At 41.3% G+C, this 18,921-nt stretch overlaps 1 protein-coding gene across 7 annotated transcripts in view; it reads right to left on the reverse strand.

Annotated features, from left to right (window-relative positions):
• Strbp (spermatid perinuclear RNA binding protein) overlaps positions 1-13,489 on the reverse strand; it is a 147,056-nt gene extending 133,567 nt beyond the window's left edge. For 6 of the 7 annotated variants that reach the window (XR_014998874.2, XM_085681260.2, XM_085681262.2 and 3 more), the window contains exon 1: positions 13,336-13,489. The gene's annotated coding sequence lies outside the window, so the exon portion shown is untranslated. Of the gene's footprint in view, positions 1-11,284; positions 11,374-13,335 lie in introns of those variants that run through there. The other variant, XM_048429181.2, reaches the window with a different exon arrangement.
• Between the last annotated feature and the right edge of the window lie 5,432 nt (positions 13,490-18,921).

The following is an 18,921-nucleotide window of genomic DNA, read 5'->3' on the forward strand; positions in this document are numbered from 1 at the left end:
AACAAGCTGGTGTGGCTATCCCAATCTAACAAAATAGACTTCAAACTATAATCAATCAAAAGAGACAAGGACATTTCATATTAGCCACAAGAAATCTCAGTATTGAACATCTATGCTCCATACACAAGGGCATTCTAATATGTAAAAGAAAGACTTCTAATGCTTAAATTATACATTAAACCCTACACACTAACAGTGGAAGACTTAAAACACTTCACTCAACACTGGACACGACAGTCAGACAAAAAATGAACAGAAAATTAAGGGAACTAACATGTTATGACTCAAATGGACTTAACAGACATCTATAGACTATTCCATCATAACACAAAAGAATATATCTTCTTCTCAGCACCTCCTGGTACCATCTCAAAAACAGACCACATACATACTCGGTAAAAAAACAAACCTCAACAAATACAAAAAAATTGGAATAACCCCATCTTATCTTATCAACTCACCAAGGCCTAAAAGTAGAATTCAATGACAAAAATAATTCCCGAAAGCCCACAAACACATGGAAATTAAACAGTGCTCACCTGAATCATCAATTGGTCAAGGAAAAAATAAAGGGAGAAATTAAACACTTCCTAAAATTCAATGAAAATGACCACACAACATACCCAAACTTATGGGACACAATGAAAGCAGTGTTAAGAGGAAAGTACATAGCACTACATAAAGAAACTGGAAAAATCCCACAATAATGAATTAACAGAACATTTGAAAACTTTAGAACAAAAAGAAGCAAACTCACCCAAGAGAACTAGAAAGCAGGAAATAATCAAATTGAGAGCTGAAATCAACAAAATAGAAACAAAGAAAACAATACAAAGAATCAATGAGACAAAGAGTTGGTTCTTCGAGAAAAATCAACAAAATAGACAAACCTTTAGCCAAACTAACCAAACAGCAGAGAGAGAATATTCAAATTAACAAAATCAGAAATGAAAAGGGGGACATAACAACAGACACGGAGGAAATACTGAGAATCATCAGGTCATACTTCAAAAACCTGTACTCCACAAAATTGGAAAGCTTAAAGAAATGGACAACTTTCTGGATAAATATCACTTACCAAAATTAAATCAAGACCAGATAAGCAAATTAAATAGACCTACAACTGCTGAAGAAATAGAAACAATCATCAAAAGTCTCCCAACCAAAAAAGGCCCAGGACCAGATGGTTTCAGCTCAGAATTCTACAAGATTTTCAAAGAAGAATATCAATACTCCTCAAACTGTTCCAAACAATAGAAACAGAAGAAACATTGTCAAACTCTTTTTATGAGGCTACAATTACCCTGATACCCAAACCACAGAAAGACATTACTAAGAAAGAGAATTACACACCAATCTCACTCATGAACATTGATGCAAAAATACTAAATAAAATACTGGCAAATCAAATCCAAGAACACATCAGAACCATCATCCACCATAATCAAGTTGGCTCCATCCCAAGATGCAGGGATGGTTCAACACACAAAAATCTGTCAACATAATCCACCATATAAACTAACTGAAAAATAAAAACCACATGGTCATCTCATTAGATGCCGAAAAAGCTTCCCACAAAATACAACATCCCTTCACAATAAAGGTCTTGGGGAGATCAGGGATACAAGGAACATACCTAAACATAATAAAGGCAATATACAGCAAGCCAACAGCCAACATCACACTAAAGGGAGAGAAACTCCCAGCGATTCCACTGAAATCAGGAACAAGACAAGGCTGTCCACTCTCCCCATAGCTATTCAATATAGTTCTTGAGCTAGAGCAATAAGACAACAAAAGAAGATCCAGGGGATACAAAACGGAAAAGGAGAAGTCAAACTCTCACTATTTGTTGATGATATGATAGTTTACATAAGCAATCCCAAAAATTCTACCAAGGAACATTTACAACTCATAAACACCTTCAGTAATGTAGCATGATACAAGATTAACTCAAAAAAAAATCAGTAGCTTTCCTGTACACAGATGATAAATGGGCTGAGAAAGAAATCAGAGAAACATCACCTTTCACAATAGGCACAAAAAGCATAAAATATCTCAAGAGTATCTCTAACCGAACAAGTGGAAGACTTGTATGACAAGAACTTTAAATCTTTGAAGAAAGAAATTGAAGCAGACACCAGAGAGTGGAAAGATCTCCCATGCTCTTGGGCAGGTAGAATTAACATAGTAAAAATGGCAATCTTGGAGCTGGAGAGATAGCTCAGTGGTTAAGAGCACTGCCTGTTCTTCCAAAGGTCCTGAGTTCAATTCCCAGCAACCACATGGTGGCTCACAACCATCTGCAATGAGGTCTGGCGCCCTCTTCTGGCCTGCAGACATACACACAGACAGAATATTGTATACATAATAAATAAATAAATTTTTTTTTTAAAAAATGGCAATCTTATCAAAAGCAATTTACAGATTCAATGCAATGACCATCAAAATCCCAGCAAAATTCTTCAGAGACCTCGAAAGAACAGTACTCAAATTCATATGGAAAAGCAAAAAACCCCAGGATAGCTAAAACAATCCTGTACAATAAAAAAAAAAAAAATTAAAAAAAAAAAAACCTTTAGGAGGCATCACAATCCCTGACTTCAAACTCTACTACAGAGCTACAGTACTGAAAAGAGCCTGGTATTGGCATATTGGCATAAAAAAGACAGGAGGACCAATGGAACCGAATCAAAGACCCAGATATTAATCTACACACTTCGAACACCTGATTTTTTTGATAAAGAACGAAAAAAAAATCAAATGGGGAAAAAAAAGGATATTTAACAAATGGTGCTGGCATGACTGGATATCAACATGTAGAAGAATGAAAATAGATTCATATCTATCACCATGCACAAAATTCAAGTCCAAATGGATCAAAGACCCCCAACATAAAGCCAACCACACTGAACCTCATAGAAAATAAAGTGGGAAGTATATTCGAACACATTGGCACAGGAGACCACTTCTTCCCAGTAGCACAGACACTGAGAGAAACAACTAATAAATGGGAGAAACCGAAAAGCTTCTGTAAAGCAAAGGATACAATCAATAAGACAAAACGACAGTCTACAGAATAGGTAAAGATCTTTACTTATCCCACATTAGACAGAGGTCTTGATCTCCAAATTATACAAAGAATTCAAGAAATTGATCATCAAAAAGAACAAATAATCCAATTTTAAAAAATGGAGTACAGACCTCAACAGAGCAATCTAAAATGGCTGAAAAGATACTTAAGGAAATGTTCAACATCCCTAGTCATCAGAGAAATAAATGCAAATCAAAACAACTCTGAGATTCCATCTTACACCTGTAAGAATGGCCAAGATCAAAAACACTGATGACAACTTATGCTGGAGAGGTTGTGGGGTAAAGGGAACACTTCTGCATTGCTGGAAGGAACACAAGCTGGTACAGCCCCTTTGGAGATCTGTGTGGCGATTTCTCAGAAAATTAGGGAATAACCTTCCTCAATCACCCAGTAATACCACTTCTGGGTATACATCCAAAGGATGCTCAAACGTATCACAAGGACATGTGCTCAACTATGTTCATAGTAGCTTTGTTTGTCATAGCCAGAACCTGGAAACAACCTAAATGCCCCTCGACTGAAGAATGGATAAGGAAACTGTGGTACATTTACACAATGGAATACTACACAGCAGAAAAAAAATAATGACATCTTGAATTTTGCAGGAAAATGGATGGAGCTAGAAAACATCATTTTGAGTGAGGTAACCCAAACCCAGAAAGACAATTATCACATGTACTCACTCATAAGTGGTTTTTTAATATAAAGCAAAGAAAATCCGCCTACAAATCACAATCCCAGTGAACCTAGACAACAATGAGGACTATAAGAGAGACATACATGGATCTAATCTACATGGGAAGTAGAAAAAGACAAGATCTCCTGAGTAAACTGGGAGCATGAGGACCCTGGGAGAGAGTTGAAGAGGAGGGGAGAAAAAGGGAGGGGGCAGAGAAATATGTAGAGTTCAATAAAAATAAAAAAAAAACATATAAAGTACAGAAATCTAACAGAATCTTACTCTATGTGAATGCACTTAGAACAGAAACTAAATCCTCTGATATCTTCTGGCATGTTTAAGTATAGGTTGTTATAAAAATGTTTTGGCAACTAACACCCTAAGTACCCTTAATCAGGTTAGATGGCCTATTATATCCCATTGTGATTATATGCCCTAAGGGATTTTAAAAGGAGATATGGTTCAGCACATAAATGTCTGCCACCAATGTGGAAAACCCTGAGTCCTATTCCCCACCCACACCTCTGTGTCTTCTGACCTACACATGCACACAATGGTTAAAGGACACACATACATGGTCACATACATAAATGAATAAGTGTAATTTTTAAATAAAAAATTAAAATATAGACTATCATTCAAATCTTTTAATTTGAATAAGCATCACTATCTTGACAAAGTAGTCAAGGTTACTAGTTGAAACTCTTATCATCTGACTTCAAAAAGGTTAAGACAGACACTACTTAGATATCTACAGACAGTAAGGCAGCAATAAAGGAGAGCTCAGAATTTTATCATGCCATATAGTTGAACCATTTTTACAGTTTGGAACAACTTACCAATATGCAGTGAAACAAGTTGAGCAACTGACCACTCGGGTTATTTAGCACAGGCTTCAAAATCAATTAGCTAGACTTGAAGTCTAACAATAGATTTAGAAAAGGCAAAGCATGGGAAAAATTCAGTTTAATATGTTAATAAAGCACCTAAGTGGGAAACAGCACATTGGCAATAGGCTATAAAAGTCCAGCGTTCCAAGATAAAAAAAAGTTGAGCGTTTAAAACCATGAGATCAGGGGCTACAGGGGCTAATTGTTATGAGCACTCACTGGCTGTTCTTCCAAAGGACCCTGGTTCAATTCCAAAGCCTCTTCCTTCCTCTGCAAGCTCCTGCACACATGTGGTTCTAATACAAACACTTAGGAACACACACAAGTTTTTGGGTTTTTTTTTTTTGGTTGGTTTTTGTTTGTTTGTTTGTTTGTTTGTTTGTTTTTGGTTTGGTTTGGTTTTTCGAGACAAGGCTTCTCTCTGTACTTTGGAGCCTGTCCTAGAACTCTATAGACCAGGCTGGTCTTGAACTCAGAAAGATCCATTTGCCTCTGCTCCCCAAGTTCTGGGATAAAGGTGTGCACCACCACCGCCCCACTCAAATAAATCAGATAGGAGCACCAAAGGGAAAAAGCAGAGACCTCCATGAGGTGGTCCAACAGAAAAAGGTAAGAGCAAAAGATCAGGATGGTGGGAGGCCTGAGAAAAGGTCAAAGAGATAGAGAAAAAAAAAAACAGAAAACAAAATATTTCAAGGAAGCCAACAAAGGAATCCACCATGCCAAATGCTGCTATTGGGCAAAATAAAAATAAGTTTGGTGGGCTGGAAAGACAGTTCAGCAGTTAAATGTGATTGCTGCTCTTCCAGAAGCTGAGTCTGCTTCTCAGACCTTAACTTATATTGTACTTAATTTTCCCTTTAAAAATAAACATAATAATCAGGCATAGTGGTGCATACCTTTCATCCCAGAACTTGGAAAGCAGAGGCAGGAAAATCTCTGAGTTAAAGGTCAGCATGGTTTACACAGTGAATTTCAGGACAGTCAGGACTAAATGATAAAATCCTGTCTTGAACAAAACGACAAAATAAAAACATATGCTTCATAACATTTTTTTTTAATTTTTAGATTTTATTTTTACTTGCCTGAGTGTTTTGCCTACGTGTATGTATGTTCCATATACGTACTCTCAGAGTTCACAAAAGGAACTGGATGACCCTAGGACTGGAGTTCCACCATGTGGGTGCTCAGAACCAAACCTGAATCCTCTCCCAGGAGAACAGCAGCTGCTCTTAACCGATGAGCTTCCTAACCTCAAAACAATTTTCTTATTTTCTTTCATCTCCATTCTAATAGTAAACTAGAGAGTGTATTCCAATTTTAGACATGAAATCTATAATAAATATAGCTGATTTTGTATAATACCAGGTTATCTAAAAGCTAGCAGATAAAATACCATTTAAAAGCCATCATTAATTCATGATATCTACTCATCCACACTAACTTTGACATCACAAGTTTATTCATAGTACACAAAAACAACTGACAATGCACACACCAAGGGTTATGATACTTATTCTCCCTGACTTGCTAAGCTGTATAAAAATTACACCAACTTTCCCTCTAGTTCACTTGCTTTGCTAACTGAAACTTAAGTTACCAGAGTTGTTTAAGATCTAACCAATATCTAGGCAGGCAGATCTCTGTGAGTTCAAGTCTAGCCAGATCTATAGAGTTCAAGGACAGGCTCCAAAGCTACACAGTGAAACTCTGTTTCAAAAAAAACCAAATATATGTATCACTTTAAAGCCTGGCAGTTGTGGTGAACACCTTTAATCCCAGCACCACAGAGTGAGTTCCAGGGCAGCCAGGGCTGTTACACAGAGAAACCCTGTCTCGAAAAACCAAAAGAGAGCTACCCAATATCTAAAACCTCAATACATTGCACAAAAGCCAATATGTCAATGCAGTGATTGATGAGCTTCAAAATCCTTCAAACTACAAACACATCTTTGAATGAACCCTCTCTAGTGGGGAATGGTAGCACATGCTGGTCTATAATGACAGCTTCTTGGGAAGCTGAAGTAGAAAATCAGGTTCTATCAGATGGTGGTGGTGTGCGTCTTTAATCTCAGCACTGGGGAGGCAGAGGCAGGCAGATTTCTTGATTTCAAGATCAGGCTAGTCTACTAAAGGAGTTCCAGGACAGCCAGGACTGTTTCAGAGAAACCCTGTCTTGGAAAAAGAGAGAGACAGAGTGAATGAATCCAGGATGATGGTCGGCCTATAAAAACTAGATTTGGTAGTTCATTCCTGTAATGCTAGCAACTCAGGAGACTGAGGCAGGATAAATGCAAGGCCATCCTAAGCTACACAGTGAGTCTAAGTCAGCTGGGGTTACTTGTAGAGTGAAACAAAAAACAAAAAACAAAAACCATGGACAGGGAGATAGTTCAGCAGATAAAGGTTCTTGCCTCCAAATGACCTGATGACCTGAGAGTCCCAGATCCCACATGGTAGAAAGAGAGAAAAGACATCCACAAGTTGTCCCCTGACCTCTACACACACACTGTGGTTCAAGAACACACCACAAACACACATAAAATGTAGTATTTTTTTTAAACTAACTGCCTCCATCTTAACTTTCAGAAACAAACCACTTACTGTACAGTTACAGCCTAACTATATTAAAATATATGTTTTTCAGTGAACTAACTAAACATAACCAAAATCACAGCCTATGTTCTGTTTGGTTGGTTGGTTTTTGTTGCTGTTTTTGGTTTTTCAAGAGTTTCTCTGTGTAACCCCAGCTGTCCTGAAACTCATCTGCAGACCAAGCTGGCCTTGAACTCAGAGACCCACCTGCCTCTGCCTCCCAAGTGCTGGGATTAAAGGTGTGCACCACCAGGACAACTGGCAAATTCTCACTTTTCAAATAGAAATGAACCATGAAGTCACATCACACAATGCTGTGATTTTATTACTTATATAATCAACTGTACCCTTTCAAGTCATACTAAAATTAACCTGCGAAAGCAAGTGTTTTATATTGTGTCATGTTAAAAGTTAAGAGAACAGGCACTTTTAATACCAGCACTCAGGGAGGCAGAGGCAGGCGGATCTCTGAGTTTGAAGCCATCCTGGTCCACAGAGTAAGTTCCAAGACAGTCAGGTCTATACAGAAAAACTTTGTCTTGAAAAACAAGACAAAACAAAAAGTTAAGAGAACCTGAATAGCAAATAAGATTTAGAGCTTCTTCCTTCATACAGAAGCATGCATGTAAAGAAAGTCTTTTGCAAGGCACTTCCTAAACACAGTGTGCCTGAAGGACTTGTAGGGCAATAAATTAATTCCAATTAGGGATGAAAGTGACCAGTCAGATCATTTGATCAAGTCACTATTCAATGTAAAAACTAAAAACTAGATTAAAGAGTAAAAGGCTTCAGTCATAAACCATTCAATGATTATATCACCATTAATCTGACTTCATTAACTTGTTTCAAGTGACATATAAATTTAATTTATACCTCTAAATAAACAGTTTCCTAAAAGTAAAGTATAAAGCTACCCATAGCTACCTGTCAGTTTTTCAATAGCTAAAAATCATTTTGAAAAGCCAATCTGGAGGCTCTTCATAATAAACAAACCAAGGACAATATTGAAAAGGCTTTAAATTTTTACAAATTGTTCCCCTTCAAGCAGAGCATACTGTCCATCAATAAAACTGAAGCTGGAGAGATGGCTCAGAAAGTAAGATCACATACATACTGCTCTTGAAGAGGTCTCATGTTCAGTTGCTAGCACCCACTCTGTGACAACAACTGCCTAAACTCCAGTTCCTGTGGATCCAATGCCCTCCTCTGGCCTTTACAGGCAAGTGCACTTACATGCACAAACCTTACATGCACTCAGACACATACACACACATAACACACACATACACACACACACACAAAATTTAAAATAATAAAGAGAAAAAAAATTTTTTAAAAGAAAAAGCTCTGGTTGGGCAGTGGTGGCGCACACCTTAAATCCCAGCACTCGGGAAGCAGAGGCAAGGCGGATGGTCTACAGAATGCATTCCTCCATACCTACTTGGAAAGCCTGTCTCAAAAAAAAAACAAAAAGAAAAAATAAAAGAAAAAAGCTCTAAAGCTGGGTGTGGTGGTGCACATCTTTGATCACAGAATTCAGGAGGCAGAGGCAAGTAAATTTCTGAGATCAAGGCCAATTTGGTAAACAGAGCAAGTTCCACGACAGCCAAGGCTACATAGACAAAGTGTCTCAAAAAATAAAAACCTCAGTAAGTTTTGTGGCACTTGCAGAAGCAACAGTTCTAATTTTCTGTTCTGAACACTGAGAATCAATTTCTGCAAAAACCGTATGAAATCATATATGTATTTCTCCTGATTGAAGAAGTACTGCTTATAGAAATCATGTTTAGAAATAATCTTGGGCTTACGCTAGAACTCAATGTCTGCACAAGCTTCAGCTGTGACAGAAATAAGCAGCTAACCAATTGGAGAGGTAATGGAAGTAAGTACACAGTAAAGCAACAATGACAAAATGAATTAAGAGATATCTCTGATATGCACAGAATTCTCACCTCCAACTTATCTAATGGCAAAACATCTCTCTCTGAGACAAGGTCTCTCTACATGGCTCTAGCTGCCCTAATATTTGACCAATCTAAAAACCACAGGGATAAAAAGAATAAAGAAATCTATCTCCACATTAACAAAAATCTAATCTTCCTAAAAGACTTACTTATGACATGTGACATATATCCAAGTACTCAGGAAGCAAAAGCAGATGGATCACTATGAAACAGAGGCCAGGCCTATATATTGTATTCAAAGACAACCAGGGTTACAAAGTGAGTCTTAAAGGAAAAAAAAAAAAAGGACAAACTTGTTTCAATATAAACATCTCAACCTTCTTGGAAGGTAGATAAGGAGTCAGGTTTCTGGAAGAGAAACAAGCACAAAGGGATTAAGTGTCTTGTATAGCAAGTCATCAGTGAAGATAAAACCAGAATTCAATTATTTAGCTTGCAAAGTCTAAATAACCTACCTTTCTTTAAAGTACCTATAAATTATCACAGGCTGTAGAATTTCACCCAATAATACATTTCAACAAAACACTATTTCAGGACTGAGTATTTTATTAAAGAAAATATTGCTTGCCCAAAAACTAATAAAATGAACAGGATGGACCTAAAACTTATTAAAATGGTGCAGGTGTCTGTAACCCAGCAGGCAGAAGGGTGTTTCTTGCATTTGAAGCCAGCCTGGGTTACACAGGAATTTCTATGGGTATCCTCGGCTACAAACAGAGTAAGTCACTATCTCAAAAATAAGGGGGGGGGGACTAATGGAAGAAGCAGTGACCACATTAAGAGACAATTTTCAAAGTTACTCTAGTCATTTCACAGCCTACTTTTCAAATTCCCTGTCAAGGAGCAATAGAGGGGCAGATCCGTGCCTTATATTCTAAACACACAATAAATCTCAACAAACTCCGAGGGTTTTGACCAAAAGTATACTAAAATACATTTCCCTCCAAAATAAACAATTCATTCTGAACATTACTCCCTGTATAAACACTGAAAATATGGATTTTAAAAATCATTAACTTTTTAACTATAATTAGATTCAAACTACTTAAAAAAAAATTGGTGCTCTACTCCTCCCTTGCTATGTCTAGAGGCAAGATTCTCACTCAAACTGGTGTCTTGAAAGTACAATGCCTACTTAAAGATACTTCCCAAGTTGACAAAAGAAAACCAATCAACCCAAAAAGTCCCTAAGTATCCAAAGTAGACCTTTTCTTTGAGTCATAGCAGTACTATAATACATACTATATGACGGCCACAGAATAGTAATTCAAATTACTTCTATAACAAGATGAAATCTACTTTTTAGAAAAATCTGGCAAGACAAAAATATCAACTGTCAAAGAGAATTCACTTTCCATGATTCTAAAAAAACAATGCTTACTGTGAAACAGTCTCAAAGCAGTTTGCTTAATTCTTCAAATCTCTCTCTCTCTCTCTCTCACACACACACACACACACACAACTTCTAACACAAACTACAGAACACTAAAGGTGACAAGACATTGAAATGTCTGTGCTCAAACTCCTAAAGGTCAATTCCTATGTGTCTGGCAAAGTGATGATGGCCTTATATATACCTCATTAAAGCTAACATCATATATACCATCAAAGCAAACCAAAAAACCAAGATTCAAAAGCCTCAAGCTAAAATTTACTTTACCTCGGGGGAAAAAAAAGCTGACAATCCAAAATCAGTTATTAACATTTTAAAGGTGAGAATCCAAAGGTTCCATTTATGCCACTTTTAGAAGCTAGATATACATTACTTTTGTCAGCCTGTAGTATGAGACTCAGGTATTACATCATCCAATATGTGAACACTGTCCTATTACCCAGGAAGCATCTGGGTACCTGAGACACTGAACACCAAGGTATTCCTTCCTCTCTCGGTGTTCTTGATGCTACAGGCCTCTGGGATCCGCTCTCTTGCACCTTCACAAAGACATCTGCATGTACCTGCTGCTCTCCCACTTCCTTTACATTCCTGGGTGTATTCCTCATGATGCTTGCTATCTGTCTGTCTACTCATAAGTCAACAAAGCAAATACACACCACATACCTCTCAACTTGAGAGCAGGCACTCAGCTCTCCCTTACTTTCCATTCACTGTTCTGGAACTAAAATTCAGGTTTCATCATCTTTGTGATCCTAAAAGAATGAACTTTAAGATATGGTGCACAATTGAATGTCCTCTTTTTTTGTTAATATCAGTCTAGGATCCACATCCTTGGTCCATTGTCCCAAATGTCTAGTCCCTCTAAGCCTCAAAGTAATCCTCTCAGATTTTTCCTCCCATTCAACTTCTGCACGCCACCCTTTATTAATTTCAGTGACCTAATAATTTTGGACCCTCTAATATCTTAAAACTCCAACCTTTCTCACACTTCAACTGAAATCTTCCAAACTCTTAGGGAAGCTACTTTGGAATGCTCTCTAACATTTGTTTCCTGCCTTAAACATGAGCATCCCTCAACACATCAATCCCTACAGTTAGCTGTCCCTCTCTAGTTAGACATGCATCCACATAATATTCCTACCATGCGTCCTTTCCTTCGGTATACATTCTCTATTCTTTCTTCTCACTGTCCCATGCCTAGTCCCTTCCCTTTTCCCACTACATGGTACTCCAAACCTACCCCACCTTCTGATTTCCCTTCAAACACACCCCCTTCCATCTTCCTCCTCCCAACTTCTCTCCACACCTCCTGCCCTCGAATAATTCCTTCCATATGTCCCTACACCTCACCTACCACTCCATAAACATCAGCCTGCTTCCCTTCTACCCACAACAGCTCTCCATCCTGCCACACACACCTGTCCTTTCTGACGGTGCCCCCAACCTCAAGGTTCCTCTTCTGCTGTTGCCCACCAGTATTTCTCACACAAACACCCTCCATTTCACTCACTTCTGCTGTCTTTTTACTGCTACACACACCTCCTGCCTGGACACCACTTTCCATCCAATCACCTAAACTCCTGGCCCCCATTTCTCTCCGAAACCCCTCAAATTCAGTCGCTGCGCCAATCACCCCTCCCCCCATTAAACCCATCCTCCTCTCCCCTGAGAACAGAACAAACACCTGCCTTTTTCCCCTGACTTGTCAACCCCTTCCCGTATCCCTCCATTCCTCTGGGCCAGACACCCATCAAGGGAGCCCTGGGCACACACAGACTGTAGACAGGCAGGCAGAAAGGCAAAGCAGGAAGGCAGGCAGAGAGAGACACGGACGGACAGACGGACGGACGGACAGACAGACAGACAGACAGGCAGGCAGGCAGGCAGGCAGGCAGGCAGGCAGGCAGACAGACAGACAGACAGACACACACCTCCTACCTGAATATCCTCATTTTCATCCGCCACTACTTGAGAGAACCCCCTTCCCAGACACTCCTTGTCCGCCACACTCCCTGCTATGGTCCCCTCCTCCGCCATTTCCCTTCAGGCTGTCCGGTAGCCTTCCTACTCTCAGCCTGGTTCCCTGCCCCTCACGCGCAACGCTAACCGGGACATCTGCTCCTTTCATTCCTGCCTAGAGGTGCCTATCTTCTACCTCCCTCCACTATCTCACTTGCCCCTGACGCCCCGAATCTCTCTCCACACACATCTGAACCCCCAAACGGAACATTCTCCTTCCCTCTCAAATCCAACCTATTCCCCCATGGGAGGCCCTGGACACCATGGAGCCGGGTCCCTCAACCTCTCTGCTCCCTAAACCGGCACAAACCCTGTGCCCGCCCCCCAGCCTCTCCCCGGTTTCTGCCCGCAACGTCCTCCAGCACCTGCCCGGAGCCCTCCCACCTTCCCCGAGCTCGCGCTCCGCGCGCTGCCCACGCCCTCCGGAGGCTGAGGGCCGGGACTCGCGACCCCGACCCCGAAAGCGAGCAGGGCGGCCCGCAGTCCTGGCACGGACCGGCCAGGAAAGACAGTGGTGGCCACAATGCCCAAGCCGCAGGGCCGGGATTGCGCCGAGCTCCTCGCCTCAGCAGCCGCCGCGGCTGCTAAGGACGCACAACAAACAATGCGGGGCCCGGGCCGGCTCCGCCAACCGTCTCAACCGCCGCCCGCCCGGGACGGCCCGCCGCGCAGGCGCCGGCCCCGTCGCAGCCTACCCGCGCCGCCGCGCTCCGCCCGCGTCCGTTCCCCGCTCCCGCTCCGCCGCCGCCGCCACCTCGTCCGCCCGCGTCTCCGGCTCCTCAGCCCAGCGGCGGCGGCTGCGGCGGCTGCTGCCCTGGTGGCGCTCGCGGATCCGAGATCGACTTCGGCGGCAGCGGCGGCCTCGGCGGCAGCGAACACGTGACAACGCCGAGCACGCCCATTGGCCGATTCGGGGGGCGGGCCCGCGGCTGCTGGGGAACGGAAAGCCCGCCCCCTCGCCCTCCGCGCGCCCCCTGCACGCGCGCTCTGCCGCACCTGGGAGCTCCGGCCAGCGCCCGCCGCCGCCTGCGCCAACTGCGCACCTGGGAACGCAAAGGCGCTCAGGCCCGCGGCCGCCGCCTGCACCTGCGAGACCGCTTACGTAAACTGCGTTCCGCCCACCTCGCGGCGCCCGGCTCGTGCGGCGGCCGCACCTGATCCCTGCTGCGCCCACGACGTAAGCACTGCTGAGCGGAGACCAGCTGAGTGAAAGAGCGAAAGGCGCGGAAACTCCGTAACTGCGGAATGCGAGAGCCGCTCCCGGACGCAATAGCGAGCTGGCCTTCTCAGGCTCCACGCCCCGGTGCTGGCTGCTTCCCCAAGCTCAGCTTCTAGGCAAACAGAGTAAGCGCCGCAAAATGCCTCCTCAGGTGGAGGAGGGTCAGACTATACTCTGGCTGAGTAAAAGACTCCAATCCGTCGTGAACTTCTCTCCCACTTGCCGCGTGTATGACCTTGACCAAGTTACAGAACCACTCTGAGCCTCAGTTTCCACTTCACAGAAACTAAAACAGTAAATTCCGGATAAGATTCGTTGAGCAGATGGCATACAACAATAGATAAGAATTTTTCTGGCACGTAGCAAGCACTGAACAGAAATCAAAACCTTCTCTCCTTTCTCTACCCTGTAACGGCCTGGGAAATCTGTTCCCTACTTAGGGTCGTGGCAGACTGGCTAAAAACCTACCAGCTTTGGTTCAGCAGTGGTAATGGATACAGACAACTATTGGCTGGCATCTTTTTGGTGGCTAGCATTCTGTCAGCCAGATCAGCTCCTACTATGTATGTGCTGTATGCCCTGTATGGTGCAGTGAGCTAGAATGCCCTGGAGAATAAACCTAAACAAATTCCTGGCAAGGACCCTGACCACTTAATGCAAGAAATGGGGGACTGACTTTCCACACCAGTCCTCCTGGTGGTACTCTTCTCATCTTGCTGCAGTACTGGACACAAATATTAACAGCTCTGGACTGGGAATGATGCTCAGTGATGGGACGCGCTTGCCAGACATGGACAGGATCCAAGGTTGCATCCACAGCACCACCAAAAAATACAACCTCTGTGCTTTATTCACAAAATATGTTAATATTTAGTTAGTTTTGGCAGTATGGCCTTCAACTTCAGGACATACACACTTACTTTTGCCCCTCCTTCAGGTCAACTTGATCCTTAGGTAACTACAAAACTGTCCTTTCCAAAGTATGCCTAGGTCTGTAACACCTCTGAGCATCTGAAGTCAGTGCAAGGCCCCAGATCACTGTGTCTGATTGGCACCTTCTATCAGCTCAAAACACCCTCTCTGGCGCTCGTTGGCTTCCCTGCTTGCACATCACCCTGTTCGACAAAGCATTGGTGTGTCACTGAACTGTAGTTTAGTCAGTCTCTTCCCTGGATTGTAAGCACCTTGAAGACTCCCTCTGCCTGAGTGAGCTGGGGAGGACCACATGCACAGAAGATGAGATCATTAAAGCTGGGTTTTGCAGTATAAAAGGAAGTCTGCCAAGGGAGAAGAGATGCTGCAGTGTAAAGATCCAGGTTCACTACACACTAGCTGTGTGACCTTGGCAAATCTAGGTCTTATGTGTCTAGGAATTATGTGTCAAATCACATAATTCTATAGTATCTCTTATTTTTATTTTTGTTGGGCTTAACTTCAAACATTCATTAAAAAAATGGATAAATGAGAGTTGGTGAGATGGCTCAGCAGGTAGAAATGTTTGCTGCCCGGTCTGACAAACCTGAGTTAAATCCCAGAATCCACATGGTATAAGGAAAGATCCCACAAATTATCCTCTAACCTACTATCACAGAAGTGCCATGCCACATGTGCCTACAGTCACACATGACATCACAAAAATAAAAATGTAGAAAACAAAGCAAACAGGGCAGTGGTGGCACATGCCTATAATCTCAGTCCTCAGAAGGCAGAGGCTGGAGTTAGTTCTAGGAAAGCCAGAACTGGACAGCCAGAGCTGTTAGACAGAGAACCCCTGCCTCTAAAATCAAAATAAATAAATAAATAGCTTTGAAAACAAGCAAATGATACAAAAGTAAGGAGAGATGAAAGTTCACATGTAAAAGACATTATCCTCTTTCCCTGACTTCACTACATCAATACTTGCAGAGAAAATTCTATCATGTCTTACATTGTAGTCAGATGTGGTGCTGCCCACTGTGATCCTGACATTCCGAAAGCCAGTAAAGAAGGATCAGAAACTCAAAGATAGACTCTGCTACAGAGAGTTGTCAGCCATACTGGACTATATGAAACTCCTCTTAAGAAACCAAAGATAAGGGGGTGAAGTGTGGCTCAGCTGTAGAGTGCTTGCCTGGCTGCTTGCCTAGCAAGCCCAAAGTCTGGGGTCCCATCCCTAAAACTGCTTCATCAATCCCGTAGTCCTAGCAAATGACAAGCAGAGGCAGAGGATCAGATTTCAATGGCATCCTTAGGGATAGAGCAAGGTCGAGAGACTGAAGACACAAGAACTGGGTCTTTGCTGTTGTTCTTATTCTTGCTCTTCTTTCGTTGGTTTGGTTTTTTGTTTTCTACGGAAATGAAGAAAAAGAAAATTACAAACAGCTCTTGTATTTATAATCTGTTTTTTAGATTTGCATAAAACATCAAAAATTTATCAAACATCGTTCACCCCTGGTTTTGCTTAGAAAATAGAATATGATATGAGAGCAGAGGACTTTACTTCCACATTGCTTGAAAATTTTAATTATACATTTTTAAATCATGTTTATGTATATATGACTATGTTTGGATATTTACACATGAGTGGAGGTGCCCATAGAGACCAGAACTGTCAGATCCCTTGGAGCTGGAATTACAAGCAGCTCTGAGCCACCTGATGTGGTTGCTGAAAGCCAAGCTCAGGTCCTCTGTAAGAGCAGCACCTGATCTTAAGCACTGAGCATCTCTCCAGCACCCTGCTTTAAACTTTTAGAAATACAAACATATATGTAATTCTTTAACATTTTAAAAGAATGTCTACACATCATAAAAAACATGCATTTCAATCATAATTCTTTATTTATTATTACTTTTAAGGTGACTTGGGAGTAGTTGTTTTTTAATTTGGTTCAATTTCATCATTTAAGACAAAGTCTCATTAAATAACCCATGCTGACCTTGACCTAAAGATACTCCTGTCTCAGGCTCCCAAATGCTGAAGTTACAGGTACTGGCTTAACATAAATCAGCTTCTGAATACTTGGAATATTTTTGTGGATTCTCATAAATTCCTTCTGTCTCCATTCCTATTCCCAGTCACTAATCTATTTCCTGTCTCTTATATACATCTATGTGTGATACAATTTTTTTTCTTATGGTACCAAGAATTGAACTCAGAACTTTATGCATACTCTAGGTAAGCATAATGAAATCATGGCTGGCTGGGCGGTGGTGGCGCACGCCTTTAATCCCAGCACTTAGGAGGCAGAGGCAGGCAGATCTCTATGAGTTCGAGGCCAGCCTGATCTACAAGAGCTAGTTCCAGGACAGGCTCCAAAGCTACAGAGAAATCCTGTCTTGAAAAACCAAAAAAAATAAATAAATAAGTAAATAAAAATAAATCAAGGCTGGAGATGCAGCTCAGATGGTACAGTGCTTATCTAGAATACATGAAGCCCTCAGCTTCATCTCAGTGCTAGAAAAACAAACAGTGACAGTACATGCCTGTGACCCCAGGACTAGGAAGGTGCAGGCAGGGGAATTAGAAGTTCAAGATCATCCTCAGTTATATAAAGAGTTCAAAACTAGTCTGAGCTAATAAGACATTGTCTCAGAAAATGAAAGTGAAACAAAGAAATCCACAATTTATGGAAAAAGGACAAAAGCATTACCTACTAATCCCATCCAGTAGTAATGGTCAATGTTAATATAACCATACACTGAATTGGTCCAATATTTTTCTGTGTGTATAAATATATATTGCTGTTGTTTGCATTGGGTTTTCACTCTGTAGCCCAAGCTGGCCTCAAACTCATGGGTAATACTTATGCCTCAGATTCCCAATTGCATGAGCCACCATATCTGGTTTAATATATATTTTTTACAAAGTAATATTATTGCATACTGTCTGCATTTTTGTTTTTCATTTAGTATAAAGTGAATAGATTTTTTTTATTATTTATAATTCAGGGTCTCACTATGTTACTCTAGCAGGCCTGCCTTTGCCTCCAAGAGGGAGGATTGCCACATCTGGCTGAATACATTCTTTTATTTGTATGCTCTTGTATTTTCCTGAATAGTATTGTACCTTTCTTTCTTTCTTTCTTCCTTCCTTCCTTCCTTCTTTCCTTCCTTCCTTCCTTTCTTCCTTTCTTTCTTTTTTTTTTTTTTTTAGGTTTTTCAAGACAGGGTTTCTCTGTGTGCCTAGCTGTCCTGGAGCTCACTTTGTAGACTAGACTAATCTTGAATTCAGACATTCTCCTGCCTCCGCCTCTCAAGTAATGGGATCAAAGGCATGCGCCCCCACCACCCAGCTATAATGTTGCATTTTATGGATTATTTAATTAAACTATACTCCCTATAGTGGGTATTATGTCCTTCCCAGTATTCCCATTATTGTAAACAGTAGGAAGGCAACTGTAACATCTTAAAGCTTAGACTATTTTGAAATCATACCTAAGTTCAAAGTCCAGCATTGCCTGTTTCAGCCAGTCTTAGTGTAAATATTAACTGAGATCTTATATGTGGAAGTCCCTAGAGATAAAAGAAGAAGAAGAAGAAAGAAAGCAGCTAATCTGTACCTGTTGCTCATATTCTAATTGGTGTTAATAATAAAAACCCAGAGTTAGATAACAGGGTAAAAAAAAAAATACTGAAAAATCAGAAGCAGAGCAGCCAGCCACTAGACTTCTTACCTTTATGAAATCATCAGACTGAAAGGGGCATCCTGTCTCTAAAAGTCCTCAGACTGAATGCATTGAGCTGTCTTCTCTATCCTTATATTCCTCTCTCGGTCCAGCCATATCCCTTCCTGTCTCCACTTCTCTTGTATTGGGATTAAAGACGTGTGACTCTGAAGTATTGGAATTAAAGGTGCGTGCCACCATTGCCTGGCTCTGTTTCTCTTTTGGACTGGATCAATCTCAAGTAGGCCAAGGTGGTCTTGAACTCACAGATCGTCTGCCTGTGCTTCCTGAGTGCTGGGACTATGACTAACTAGTGGCTTAGCTCCATACTCTGATATTCAGGCAAGCTTTGTTAGATCACAAAGAAAGTATCACCACGGTCCCCATCTTTGTTTATCTGACACAAACAAATAAATAAA

The sequence above is a fragment of the Myodes glareolus genome, chromosome 21 (genome assembly GCF_982192425.1).
Source record: "Myodes glareolus chromosome 21, mMyoGla1.1, whole genome shotgun sequence".
NCBI classification, from domain to species: Eukaryota; Metazoa; Chordata; class Mammalia; order Rodentia; family Cricetidae; genus Myodes; species Myodes glareolus.